General features: G+C 41.3%; 1 pseudogene; it reads right to left on the bottom strand.

Moving 5' to 3' along the window:
- Positions 1 to 395: 395 nt before the first annotated feature.
- Positions 396 to 3,016, bottom strand: LOC122220696 (annotated as a pseudogene).
- Positions 3,017 to 14,390: the final 11,374 nt, after the last annotated feature.

Here is a 14,390-nt window from a genome sequence, read left to right as displayed (position 1 = left end):
TCCCTCTAGCAGCACGACTGCCACCGATGTCTTACCTCATCCTGTCCTCCCAGCTCTGCCGCGGGCTGTTCAGGTGGTGACATTCTCTTAGGTTAGGGAACTCTGAAGAGGGAGAGCTGATGAGCTTCTGGCCAGATGTAGCCTACTGTGATCTTGGGGCTTTGGGCTTGACTGAAACATCACATTACTGCTTGGTTTCAGGCCAGATACTGCCAGACGCCTACTGCTTGACCTCTGTTTAAATGAGGGACTTCAAGACTAGACAGCATGGCTCTTTTCAGTTTATCGGATGAAGGAGTTACACTAGTCCAAGTTAAAAGCAGACCCCAAATGGTTACATTATACAAGCTGTGAGGTTTTCAAACTTGTGACATGGGATAGAAGGGAAATTCTACTCATTGCAAGGAAATCCTCACTTAAGCTTCAGTGAGCCAAAAGCACTTAAAACCCATGAAACTTCAGCTGGTCGTCCTTAGCCAGTCCAATCTCTGTGAGGGAGGAACTGGCATATATACTTGTATTGGTCTCCCAGTAGCTGAATTACTTCTCCATATTCTGGAAGCTCACTTATAGTACCATTGCAGGCAAGTTTCTTCTTAAATGCTTTCATTAGTTTCTTTTTATTTATTTTTTATTTTTTTAAGTTTATTCATTTTTGAGAGACAGAGAGAGACAGAGCGTGAGTTGGGGAGGGACGGAGGGAGAGGGAGACACAGAATCTGAAGCAGACTCCAGGCTCCAAGCAGTCAGCACAGAGCCTGATGCAGGGCTTGAACTCACAGACCGCAAGATCATGACCTGAGCCAAAGTTGGTGGCTCAACTGACTGAGCCACCCAGGCACCCCACTAGTTTCTTTTTATCATAATCATTAGTGATCCCTTAGACAGTACTAGGGGTCTTCCTGTTGTTGCTCTGTTGAATTCCTTTTTAATATAGATTTTTAAATGTTTATTTATTTATTGAGAAAGAGACACACAGAGAGAGAATTCCAAGCAGGCTCCACACTCAGTGCAGAGCTGACAAGTGGCTCTATCCCAGGACCTTAAGATCATGACCCGAGCTGAAATCAAGCGGTGTCTTACCTGACTGAGCTACCCAGGCACCCCTCTCTGTTGAATTCTGAGGATATAATCCTCAGTGCCAGTAGGAAGCAGATCATCACTCTTACTTGTATCAGTAAAGGGATCAAAAGAGTGAAGGTTTTGGATAGTGGATATTCTATAGGATTCCTTTTCCTCAGTGGCAACAGTGGAAAAATGGTGGGAGAAGGTGGGTGTGGGGATGGAGCCTTGGGAAGCAAAAGGCTCAAGGAGGAGGCTTCTGAGTCTTTGTTGAGCAGTGACTCTGTGACTGGGTCTTTGACCATTTTTTAATTGGTCAGTTTGTTTTTGCTTTGGAGTTGTTTGAGTTCCTTACATATTTTAGAAATGAACCACTTATTAGGTATATGGTTGACAAATATTTTCCACCCTTTCTCTGACCCTCTGTAGGTTGCTTTTTCATTTTGTTGATTAGTTCTTTTGCTGTCCAGAAACTTCGTAGCTTGATGTAGTTCCACTCGTTTTTGCTTTTGTTGCTTATGATTTGGTGTCATATCAAAACAATTATTGCTAAGACCAATGTCAGGAGCTTTTTTCCTATATTCTTCCAGGCATTACAGTTTAAGGTCTTAGCTTTCATTTTTGTAAGGTTGTTGAAGATAAGGGTCCAATTTCATTCTTTTGCATGTGAACACCCAGTTTTTCCAGCACCATTTACTGAGGAAACTAGCCTTTCTCTGTTGGATATTCTTGCTTCCCTTGTCAAGTATTATGCAAGTGTTTATTTCTGGGCTCTCAATTATGGTTTTTAAGTCTATGTATCTGTGTTTATGCCAGTACCATACATACTGTTTTGATTACTATAGCTTTTTAGTACAGTTTGAAATCAGGAAATGTGATGCCTCCAGCTTTGTTCTTCTTTCTCAGGATTGCATTGTCTTTTTGAGGTCTTTGGTCCCATATGTATTTTAGGATCACTATTTCTATTTCTGTGAAAACTACCATTGGCATTTCCATAGGGATTACACTAAATTTGTAGATCGCTTTTGTTAGTATGGGCATTTTTTTTTAATATATGAAATTTATTGTCAAATTGGTTTCCATACAACACCCAGTGCTCATCCCAAAAGATGCAGTATGGGCATTTTTTAAAAGTAGTCTTTGCACCAGTGCAGAGCCCAACATGGGGCCCGAACCCATGACCCTGAGATCAAGACCTGAACTGAGATCAAGAGTCGGATGCTTAACTGACTGAGCCACCCAGGTGCCCTGGTAGCATGGACATTTTAACAATGTTAATTCTTCTGATCCATGAACATGTGATATCTTTCCATTTATTTGTGTCTTCTTCAATTTCTTTCATTAATGTCTAATATTTTTTGTCTTATAGTTCCTCTCTTAAATTTATTCATAAGTACTGTATTGCTTTTGGTGCTATTGTAAATGGGATTGTTTTCATTATTTCTTTTTCAGAGAGTTCACTGTTAGTGTATAGAAATGCAACTGACTTTTATATGTTCATATTATATCCTGAAACTTTACTGAATTTCTTTAGTCTAACAGTTTTTTTGGTGGAGGTTTGTAGGGTTTTTCTTTCTGCACAGATTATGTCATCAGCAAAGATGGTTTTATGTCTTCCTTTCTTATTCTGATTTGGGCACACTGAAAGCTGGAGGCCTGCAGCCATGGCCTCAGGGTCTTGGCACTGGTGCACACACTGCATTATAGGCCGGTGATTAGACTTGGTCAGCAGGGTGCAGGTGCACAGCTAGTTGCAAGCAAGCCCAGGAGGGGAGGCCAGTGACATGAGAGGCCTACATCCAGGCCCAGGAGCAGCTGCAAGGGCTTTGGCTCTCCGTCGTGCCCCTGTAGGTGCAGGATCTCCCCACTGGCATGTATACAGCAGAGGAGACTGGTGATGGGATTCAGGGGAAGGGTGTGCAGGTACACAGCCAGAGCGGCTAGCTTCAAGCATGCACTTGTGAGTGAGGGCCCACTACAGGGACTATAGCCTTGCCTTTTGTACTTCTACAGCTCCAGAGGCTGGGGGTTGCTAGTGGGGATTCTAGGCTCTGCTGGGGGTGGGCAGGCTAGGAATTGGAGAGGAATCAGGTGGCTGGAAAATACCTGTGGGATGAAAACCCTGTAAAATCTGCAGGTGATGTACAGCGACTGTGCTTGTCATTGAGTTTTTCAGTGGCAAAAGCTGCTGGGCTCCTTGGCAAAGCAGGTCACTGGGAACCTCCTGCTGCATGGCTGATACTGGTAGCCCTTGCTCTTCCTTATTCCCAACTGTCTCTCTACATCTAGCTTTGCCGGTGTCTAGGTGGAGTGAGGTAGAAGCTGGTATCTGGAAAGACTGTAGAAGCTGGTTGATCATCTGCTTTTCCTTTCCCAGCGAGAGAACTTTCTCTAGCTAGTGCATTTCCTCTCCAGAATAGAACAGTGCTGGCCTTGGGGTGTGGGGTGGGAGGTTGTGAAATGATGTAGGATGAATGGAGCTGTTCTTCCTTCCCTTTAAATGCAGTTATTCTCAATTTTTTTGTTCTACGGTGTTGCTGAGGTTTCTAAAATGGACTCCTGAGCTCCCCCAGAGTTATTTTGGTTTGTGGATAGCTATGTAATTGTTGATCTTTGTGGGAGGCAGAGGCTGAGGTCTCCTACTGCACTGTCATGGTGTCACCATCTAAATGTTTTCTTTTTCTCAAGTTTATTTATTTATTTATTTTGAGAGAAAGAGCAAGCAGGAGAGGGACAGAGAGAGAGAGAGAGAGAGAGAGAGAGAGAGAGAATCCCAAGCAGGCTCTGCACTGTCAGTGCACAGCCCAATGTAGTACTCGAACCCACAATGAGATCATGACCTGAGCTGAAGTCGGAAGCTCAATCGACTGAGCCACCCAGGCACCCCCTAAATGTTTTAAAATAAAAATCCATAGGGACACTTGGGTGGTTCAGTTGGTTAAGCATCTGACTTCAGCTCAGGTCATGATCTCCCGGTTGGTGAGTTCAACCCCTGCATTGGGCTCTGTGCCGACAGCTCAGAGCCTGGAGCCTGCTTCGGATTCTATGTCTCTCTCTCTGCCCGTCCTCAGTTCATCCTCTATCTCTCTTTCAAAAATAAATAAGCATTAAAAATCCATAGATCTATAATTTCTTTCTGTTCTTTTCAGCTCTTGTCTCACATTCATAGTTGACAAAGATAGGATGTCACTTTATTACAAATTCTCTCAACTTCTGAAACTCTCAGTTTTTTCACACTCAAAATAAGAAGATTAGATGCATGTAAGGCCCCTTTGTTCTTTAATTTTTGTGCACTTTCTGGCCCACAGTGAGTACTGGATAAACATTTGTTAAATAATTCTGGATATTCAGCCACATACACTGACCCCTACCAAACACAATATTCTGCCATCTAGCAGACCCATGTTAATACTGTGGTTCCACAATTTATTAGTTCTGTGAACTTGAGCAAGTTGTCCTTTCCAAGTCTTTGTGGCCATTCTATGATATGGAGTAAAATATGCCCACTCCATTAGGTTAGTAGAGCATGAGGTGAGGCAGCCTCCATAGCCCTCAGTTTAACGCCTGTTACAGAGCAAGCATGCAACTATTATTGTCTTAACAGGCACTAATAAGAAATCATTATCACTAACTGTAGTTCTATGGGAATTTCCTAAGAGCCTCTGTAAGAATAGTTCTCATTATGGGTGCTTGTCAGCCTCGCTTGGCATCCATTACACTGGGCAATGTGTTCACAGTGAGAAAGTTCTGATATTTGCATGTTCCTAGTTTCTAGAGAGTCTCTTGCCTCATTATGAATCCTCTGACTTCTTCACTTCTCCTCACCATCTCTGCCCCATCATCATCCACCAGCCCCTGTGCATCTCATTCTCGCCAGCTTTGCATCCTGCCCTTTCCTAATGTTAGCACTCACTTACTCTCCTGGCTCTGTCACTCTTCTCAGGCTCTTTCACTGAGCCTGGGTTGCTTCCTTCCCTGGGAAGCGATATGGAAAATGTGGATAAGTAAGAAACATATATGCTTCAGACTAGATCTTCTTCAAAGAGCAATACTAAGACAAATAGTTAACATTTCAACAAAACTTATGGAAGTAGGAGTCAGTGGGATCATATTTTTAAAGTGCTGAAGGGGGGCAAAAAAACCCTGCCAACCTAAAGTTCTATATTCTGAAAAAAAAATCCTTCAAAAATTATGACAAATTAAAGACATTTTCAGACAATTAAAAGTTGAGCAAAGTTGTAACTAGCAGAACTTGAATACAAGAAATCTTAAAGGAAATTATTCAGAGTAAAAGAAAATGATCCCAAGGATCTTTAGGAAGAAAAGAAGATCTCCGGGAAGGGTAACTGAGGGTAAATGTGGGAAAAAAAATATTTGCAACTTAAAGCAGCAATACTAGTAATGTCTTATGGGGTTTATAACATTTGTGAGAGAAAAATATTCAAAAGCAACAGCACAAAACCAGGAAAAAGGTACATGGGGTTAAACTGTTTTGCACTATTGACAAAGTGGTGAAAGTACTGATTTAAGGTAGATTGTAGTCAAGAGTGAGATGCATATTAAAATCTTTAGAGTAACCACTAAAAGAATAATATGATAATGCTTAATTAAAAGCCAACAGAAGAGATAGGGTAGATTACTGAAAATACTTGATTAAACAGAAGTTTAGAAAGCAGGAAAAAAGGAGTTAAAAACAAGAAGGTTAAATAGAAACAAAAAGCAGTATAGTAAACTTATGCTATTGGTATAATAGTAATTACATTAGTTAGTAATTAAAATTGTTAGTTATTACATTAAACATTAATGGACTAAATACTATGATTAAGAGACCAAAATTGGTAGACCAGATTTAAAAAGTTATCTCAAATATTTTGTGTTCGTAATTTACACATTAAATATAAGGACCTAGATAGGGTGGAAGTAAAAGGATGGTAAAGATATACTAACACTAACCAAGGGAAAGCTGGTACAGCTATGACTCTCCAAGTACATTTAAGGCAAGGTAACTAGGGATAGAAAGAGGGATATTTCATAATAATGCAAGGGTCAGTTCAGTAGGAAATCATAATTCTAAATGTGTATGTATCTAACAATATACACTTAAAATATATGAAACAAAAATAAAAGAACTATATAAATACACAATCATAGGTGTAGATTTAAAAATACCTCCCTCAGCAGCTGATAAAATAAGACAAAAGAAATCAGTATTCCCAAACTGTAGCATACATGATACTAAAGTCAGAACCAAAACATAACATATGCTGGAACAAAAACCAAGTTTCTTTTCTTCTTAAAAATTTTTAATGTTTGTTTGTTTGTTTGTTTTGAGAGAGAGATAGCATGAGCAGGGGAGGGGCAGAAAGAGAGGGAGACACAGAATTTGAAGCAGGCTCCAGGGTCTGAGCTGTCAGCACAGAGCCCGATATAGGGCTCGAACCCACAAACTGTAAGATCATGACCTGAGCCGAAGTCCAACGCTTAATCAACTGAGCCACCAAGGTGTCCCCAAAACCAAATTTCAACCAATTAGAAAGGATTACAATAATACACAATATATTCTCTGATCAAAGTGGAGTTAAACTAGAAGCAAAAACAGAAATATAGATTCTGTCTTCAAAAACAGAACGATAGGTTTCAGCAGAACAAAGATCTCCAATTGTTTAGAAATTAGGCAACATATTTCTAATTAGCTCATGAGTCAAAGAAGAAATCACAGTAAAAATTAAGAAAATATTTTGAAGGGGTTCCTGGGTGGCTCAGTCAGTCAACCATCTGACTTTGACTAAGGTCATGATCTCCCGGTTCATGAGTTCGAGCCCCGCGTTAGACTGTGTGTTAACAGCTCAGCTCGGAGCCTGCAGCCTGCTTCAGATTCTGTGTCTTCCTCTCTCTCTGCCACTCTCCCACTTGTGCTCTGTCTCTCTCTCTCTCAAATATAAACATTAAAAAAATTAAAAAAAATATTTTGAAGTGAATGATACTGAAAATATGGCATATCAAAACATGCCAAATGTAGCTAAAGCAGTGCTTAGATCTATTGCTTTAAATAAAATATTAGAAAAAAAGAAAGGTTGAAAATTAACGATCTAAGCTTCTGTTTATCAAAAGTATTTGATTAAAAATAGCAAATTAAACCCAACGATAGTAAAAGAAACAAAACCATAAAGACAAAAGTAGCATCAGTAAAATAGAAAGCAATTATAAACAGAGAAAATCAACAAAATTAAAAGTTGTTTCTCTGGGGGCACCTTTGTGGCTCAGTTGGTTGAGCATCCAACTCTTGATTTCAGCTTAGGTCATGATCCCAGAGTTATGGGATTGAGACCAGTATCAGGCTCCACACTGCGTTAAGTAAGATTCTCTCTCTCCCTCTGCCCCTCTCCCCTCGCATGTGTGTGTGCTGTCTCTAAAATAAAAATAAAAATAAAAATAAAAATCCAAGCAAAGTATTGTTTATTTTTCTTTTGGTAGAAATGTACAAGTTGAATTTAAAATTTGTGGCACCTGGATGTGTCAGTCTGTTAAGTGTCTGACTTCAGCTCAAGTCATGATCTCACCATTTATAGTTTGAGCCCCATATTGGGCTTTGTGCTGACAGCTCAGAGCCTGGAGCCTGCTTTGGATTCTGTGTCTCCCTCTCTCTCTGCCCCTCCCCTGCTCTCTCTCTTTCTCTTTGTCTCCCTCTCTCTCAAAAGTAAATAAACATTAAAAAAAATAAAATAAAATGTTTATGGAAATGCTTAGAATCCTAAGACAATTTGGAGAACAGAATTGGAAGACTTGTACACCACCAAATTTTAAAACTTATGAAATTATAAAACCATAAAACTACCATAATTAATTCAGTATGGTACTAACAAAGGATAATCAAATATACCAAAGGAACACAGAAAGCCTATTAGAAAGTCCAGAAACAGACCCTCACGCAGAGGTCAACTGGTTTATAATAAAGGTACCTCTACAACTCAGGGGGGAAATGACAGTGTTTTCAATAAATAGTAATGAATGAATTGGATTATAAAATAACTTGCCCCATAGTTCATTATATACACACAAAAATGTATTTGAAATGAATCATAGACTTAAGCATGAAAAGGAAAACAATAAAACTCTCAGAAAGAAAAACATAGAAAAGTATCTTTTTACGAAGTTCAAGAACTCACAAAACTGCTTGATAGTGATGGAAGTTGGAGAGTGGCTTAATCCCCTTTTGGGATTAAGAAGGGGCAAGTGGACCCTCCGGGATGCTAGAAATGTTCCTTCTAGCTCTGGATCTGGTGGTTTGGAACAGTTATGCATCTGTAAAATGCGTCGTGCCATACACTTGGATTGGGGCACTTTATTCAGTAAAAATTAGAAATAAAAATTAACAAATGTATCAAAGAAGAAATCTCGATGGAAATGAGAAAACATTTTGATATTTGTTCTCCTCTTCCCACCTCCCACTCTTGTGCCCCAGCCCCAGGTGAACCTTTGTCAGTTCCTTTTCTCCATATTGACTAAAACACTTTCAAAAAGCATTTAAAGAACTAAATCTACGTTTCTCTGAGACTTCTCTTATAACTCTAAATAAACGTGGAAAAAGTTCTCAGATACTCTAGTGACTTGTCAAAAGCTCAAATTTGTGTTAACACTGATGCGGGAGCTCCGTGAGTCAAATATTAACATCAGGGTTGCAGTTGGATGGCTCAGGAGGTTAAACATCAGACCCTTGATCTTAGCTCAGCTCTTGACCTCAGGGTTGTGAGTTCAAGCCCCACATTGGGCTCCATGCTGGATGTGAAGCCTACTTAAAAAAAAAAAAAACAAAAACAACAAAAAAAAAACCAAATATTGACATCAAACCAAAGTAAAACCACTTGGGAGTTTAATCACTGTCACATATTCTGGGAGTAATGCCGTCACTATGCTAGGCCCAGGGAAATCCGTAACAATGAGATGAAGCTTCTTTCTCCAAGGGATTCACGCTCTACTTAGAATAACTGAGATTTCTATAGTTCTTCTTGTGTGCAAGGAATTATTCTCAGTGCTTTGCCTGCAAGTGAATTTATTTCATTCCTCCAGGGACCCCATGAAATGGGTTATCCCTCATTTTACAGATGACAAAACTAAGGTACTGAGAGGTTAAGTATATCTAGATCACACAGCTAAGACATGGTGGAGCTGGATTTGGACGCAAACATCCTGGTGCTATTCCATGTATTTTACCCCCTTTGTCCTATAGGAGAACGAATGCTTCCTGTCCCTTAGGGTTGGGCGAGTGTATTTCGGGGAAAGGACCCCTCTTTGGAATTCCTTAAAAGCCCAAGAGCAGCCTACACCCAGAGCTGGGCAGCCAGGAAAGGGGTTGTCATGTCATTCCTGTGGAGGCCTGGTCTGCAGGAGGTGGCCTCTGCATCTGTATTTAATCTCTAAAATAGAATGGGTATTCCTGAACCAGGCATCCTGTCCACCTCAGGTTTGGAAGGAATGTTTTATCTTACATGAAGCAGTTTCTCATTCTAGAACCTCAGCTCTGTGGCACGCAAGGAGGGCTAACTAGCAGATTTTCCTTACAGAATTGGCTAAGAGAAGGCTAGAAATTGAATCTTCCTCCTTCCGGCACACCAGCACCACTGACAGCATTTGCAAAATTCCCGGTAATTAGATTAATTTGCCAACACTGCCGATTAAAGGATATTTTAAACTTGATTTTATCGTACTGCGTATGCTTTGTTTACTTCCTTATCAGTGCTGTGGCTTAATTTATTTTTTTCAATTTTACACAGGCCTTTCTTTTCCTTGAGAAGTCTGGGAGGTACCTCAAATGAGAGCTTTTTGTTCATCTCTGATTCTTAAAAATTGAGTTATATTTGCCATACAACCTTGTGTTAGTTTGAGGTGTATGACATATAGATTTGATACATTTATGTTGCAGTATGATTACCATTGTAGCATGACCTAACATGCCTATCATCATAAAATTATCATTTTTTCTAGTGTTGGGAAAAATGAAGATCTATTATTCTCTTAGCAAGTTAAATGTTTATAATACAGTTCTATTGTCTATAATCACTGTACCGCGTATTAGTTTTCCAAGACTTATTTATCTGCTAGTTGACTCTTTGATTTTTGGTTACAGGATTTTTTCTTTACATTTTTGGTTCAAGGTTTCTTAACCTCAGCACTATCAACATTTGGAGCAATAGAACTCTTTGTTTTTGGGGCCGTCCTGTCCTGTGCTTGGTAGGATGTTTAGCGGCATCCCTGGGTTCTACTCACCCGATGCCAGGATCACCTACACCCCCAGTCGTGACACCAAAAATGTCTCCAGACAGTGTCACCTGGGGAAAGGCGAGTCAATCTAGATTGGACACCGCGTTAGTCACTGGTTCACAACTGCAAGGCAGCCAAGTACAGTTAGTTATAAAGTTCCAGACATTGTGTGTCTATGTAACCAACCCCAGTGCAAATGGTGGACATTTACAAGCATCTCCCACTGGGTTGTGTGAGTTCTCAAGGGCACAGACTCATGTAGCTTCTAGCTCTGGGCCTGACACAGAGTCTGCAGAAGATTTTTGTTGGATGAATAAAATAAGTCAGTGATGACTCCATAAAAATTCCTTTTAATGCTATGAATTTGATGCAACTGGATGTCAAATAAACCAAATGCTGTGACTGGCCTATGTAATTAAAAAAAATTTTTTTAATGTTTGTTTTTGAGAGAGAGAGATAGAGGGAGAGAGACAGAGTGTGAGCTGGGGAGGGGCAGAGAGAGAGGGAGACACAGAATCTGAAGCAGGCTCCAGGCTCTGAGCTGTCAGCACAGAGCCGGATGCAGGGCTCGAACTCACGAACTGTGAGATCATGACCTCACCCAAAGTCGGACATTTAACTGACTGAGCCAACCAGGTGCCCCATGGCCTGTGTAATTTTACACTAAATTGATTGCTTTGCATTCATGCAGTTGTATATTCATTCATTCTTTGACTCAGCAAACACTTATTGTGATCTCGCTATATGTAGGCAGGTTGGTCCAATGGTTCATGGCATGGGCACTGGTGCTGAATTGCCTGGGTCAAGCCCTGTCCCTGCTACTTGTTGGTTTTGTGACCCCAGGCAAGTTTACATCTCTGTGCTATAGCACATACCATATAGAGTTATTATAAGGATTCAGTAACTTAATACATGCTAAGTGCTTAGACTATTCCCAGACACTTAGTAAGTGCCATATGTGTTTGCTATCATTATGCCCTCACTGGAAAGGTAAAAAAAGGTAAAAAAGGTAAAATATGTGCCTCAGAATTGCTCTAATTTGGTGCAGAATGTATTTTGTATTATAAGAGAGTTCAAACCCATCTTTGTGTGGAGAGTGGAGAAAACAGAGATGGCCTCATGACAGAGAAGACATTTGAGCTGCGGCTTCAAACATGGATGAGTAGAATAGACTGTCAAGCAAGAGGGGCTTTCAGTAGGAGGCAATAGGGGAGCAAAGTTGTGGAGACACGTGAAGGGAATCCTGATGGTGCTCTTGAATTGGCGTGTGGGGAGGTGGTGGAAAATGATTCTGGTAACCCAGGGTAGGGTCTGGCTGAAGGGCTGCACATGAGATTCAGTCTGCTCCTCATGGCACAGCAGTGAGAGGGCTGAAACCAGTGGGTTTCAGGTCCCACTTTCATTACTGATTAGCTATGTCCTAGGCATGTCGTGAAACTTCTCGGAGCCTCAGACTGTAACCTCAAAATGGGAAAAATAATGCCTACCTCACGTAATTGTTGTGGGAATTAGTGCAAGCAATGAATATAAAGGGCTTAGTACAGTGCCTGTAATCAGCATTCATTATTCTGGGAGAAATGGAAAAGAAAAGAAAGAGGGAAGTGCCAGAAGTGTGCTGGAAGAGAGAATGCTGGCTGACTTACACTGGGTCCCTTACAGGCTTTGCCAATGACAGAGCCAGGAGGTAATGGCTAGAACATGAGGCTGGATGACAATTACTTGATGAGGGACTTCCCCATGCTACGCAGCACTGCATACAGAGATAAAGTAAGTAGGGTCCAACCACGGCCCTCCTGGAAACCACATTGCAGTAGGGGAGACCAGACCATTAAGAAATGGTGGCGGTCTGATGTTGTAGGCCATCCTGTCTCTCCTTCTGGATATAAACACAAGAAGTGGGGGTGGGGCTAGGAGAAGGGCTGGGATGTGGGCAAAAACTAGGCACCCTTAGGCCAACTGTTAAATGAAATTGTATAATGCCCTGTTGTCATACGGCACAGTCACTATGGGTGTGGGGGGGGGGGTGGGCATTGAAAACACAGACTAGCAACAACAGCACATAATTAAAAGAAACTGAAATCTTTCCTATCATCTCTCTCAAAAGACTAAGTTGTTTTGTTTTAAGAGAGCAAACAGGAGAGAAAGGAGTGTGCTTTCATAAAGCACAGGAAAACTTGAAACTTCTTTTCCCTTATATTATTCATATCCAAGTTCTCTACCTACTACAACAACTGCAAAGTCTCCTCTCACTTCAGACTCATCTCCAAGATTGGCTACTCTAAACCTAATTGATGTAGAAGCCCTCTTTTCCCTCCCCCATCTGCCCTGGCTCAACTATCATGTGGGTTGACTTCACCTTCCATGAGCTTTCAATTGCTATTGGCTCTCCTACTCTCTACATTTTGTGCAATCAGCAGCCCAGAGCTCATCAGGCCAGTCAGCATCTTTGCTACTTGGGAATGTAAAATAAGAACAGAAGTATGCCTAGAATCCTCCTTAGAGAGAGACACAGGGAAAGAGCCTACAAGTATACATTGAGTATTAGTTTTTGATCCTGTTTTTTTTTAATTAATGTTTATTTATTTTTGAAAGAGAAAGTGAGACAGAGTATGAATGGGGGAGGGGCAGAGAGAGAAGGAGACACAGAATCCAAAGCAGGCTCCAAGCTCCGAGCTGTCAGCACAGAGCCTGACACGGGGCTCGAACTCCTGGGGCTCGAACTCGCGGACCATGAGATCATGACCTGAGCTGAAGTCTGATGCTTAACTGGTGGAGCCACCCCAGGTGCCCCTGGAGATCCTTTTAAATAATCCTCATTTCAACCTTTGTCCTATAAATAGAGAGTTCAGTGGTGCTATTTTCTTAGTTTAATGAGATTCACCCCACAACGAGGTATCTAGTTTTTCATGGAGCGTCTTACCTATTTTTAATTTTTAAAAGCCTTTCCAAAACGTGATAAACTGTCTTCCTGGGCCTCGCCACAGTTTGCCTCCAGACACAATTTCATGGCTTACTGGGTAAGTTTGTGGTCGGCTGGAAAGTAAATGAATTGCTTGTGGAGGAACTCGTTTTTCAGGGCCTGTCCATTGAAGAAAGCTGTGTGACTTTTCTGTCACCTTGGGCACTCTGACCTGACTAAATGCTACACAGAGTTCATTTTCATCTGTCATCTCAGCCCATCTCCCTTGGAGTCGAATACTTATTTGTAAAATTTTCCTTCTGCACGTACTTTGTTTATGATATGGATCCTTTAAACACCAAGGCTGCCAACTCAATTCTCTTCAGCATATGGTCGTCCTTTAACAAAAATACACAATTACGTTTTCCACAAATAGACGGTAATTGGGTGGTGTGCACTGAATGGCTCTTGACCTCCTCTTGAACTCTACGACCAGTGTGACTTGCGTCTCTCAGCCAAGGTTACCTCGCAAGGCTCTGTTATTCTGGGATTCCTGGCTGCTGGAGGAAAATGGTTTTGAGGACGTCTCAGTGCCTCTGTGACCTCGGGTCTCTGGAGGATATTTCGCCACACGTGGTCCTCTCCAGAGTTCGAAAGCCTCCCTGGACCCGTGGGTGCACTTATGAGACAGAGGGCAACAAAGGCTTTTAAGCTTTTTTATATGCTTTTAGCATTGAAGGATGCTGGATACTTTTGCCCCTTTAAAAAATTTTTTTTAGTGTTTATTTATTTTTGAGAAAGAGAGAGACAGAGTGTGAGCAGGGGGTGGGGCCAGACAGAGAGAGAGAGGGAGACAGAATCAGAAGCAGGGTCCAGGCTCTGAGCTGTCAGCACAGAGCACAATATGGGGCCCAAACCCACGAACCGTGAGATCATGACCTGAGCCGCTTAACCGACGGAGCCACCCAGGCACCCCTGCATCTTTTAAATAACAGACTAAGAAGATTTCATAATTCTCTTGTTGTTCATCTTTTTACCAAGAAGTCTATCCCACGTGACACCAGATGATTGTCTCTGGCTTCTTAGTGAGATTCCTTTCTAAAACTGTAAGGATTGCCATTGTAACCAGGTCCTTGATGAATAATACCGCAGGTCAGAGCTGTTTGACACA

Source organism: Panthera leo, chromosome B2 (assembly GCF_018350215.1).
Source record: "Panthera leo isolate Ple1 chromosome B2, P.leo_Ple1_pat1.1, whole genome shotgun sequence".
In the NCBI taxonomy this organism is placed as follows: Eukaryota; Metazoa; Chordata; class Mammalia; order Carnivora; family Felidae; genus Panthera; species Panthera leo.
Note: the sequence above shows the minus strand (reverse complement) of the source record. Positions and strands in the feature narration are given on the sequence as shown.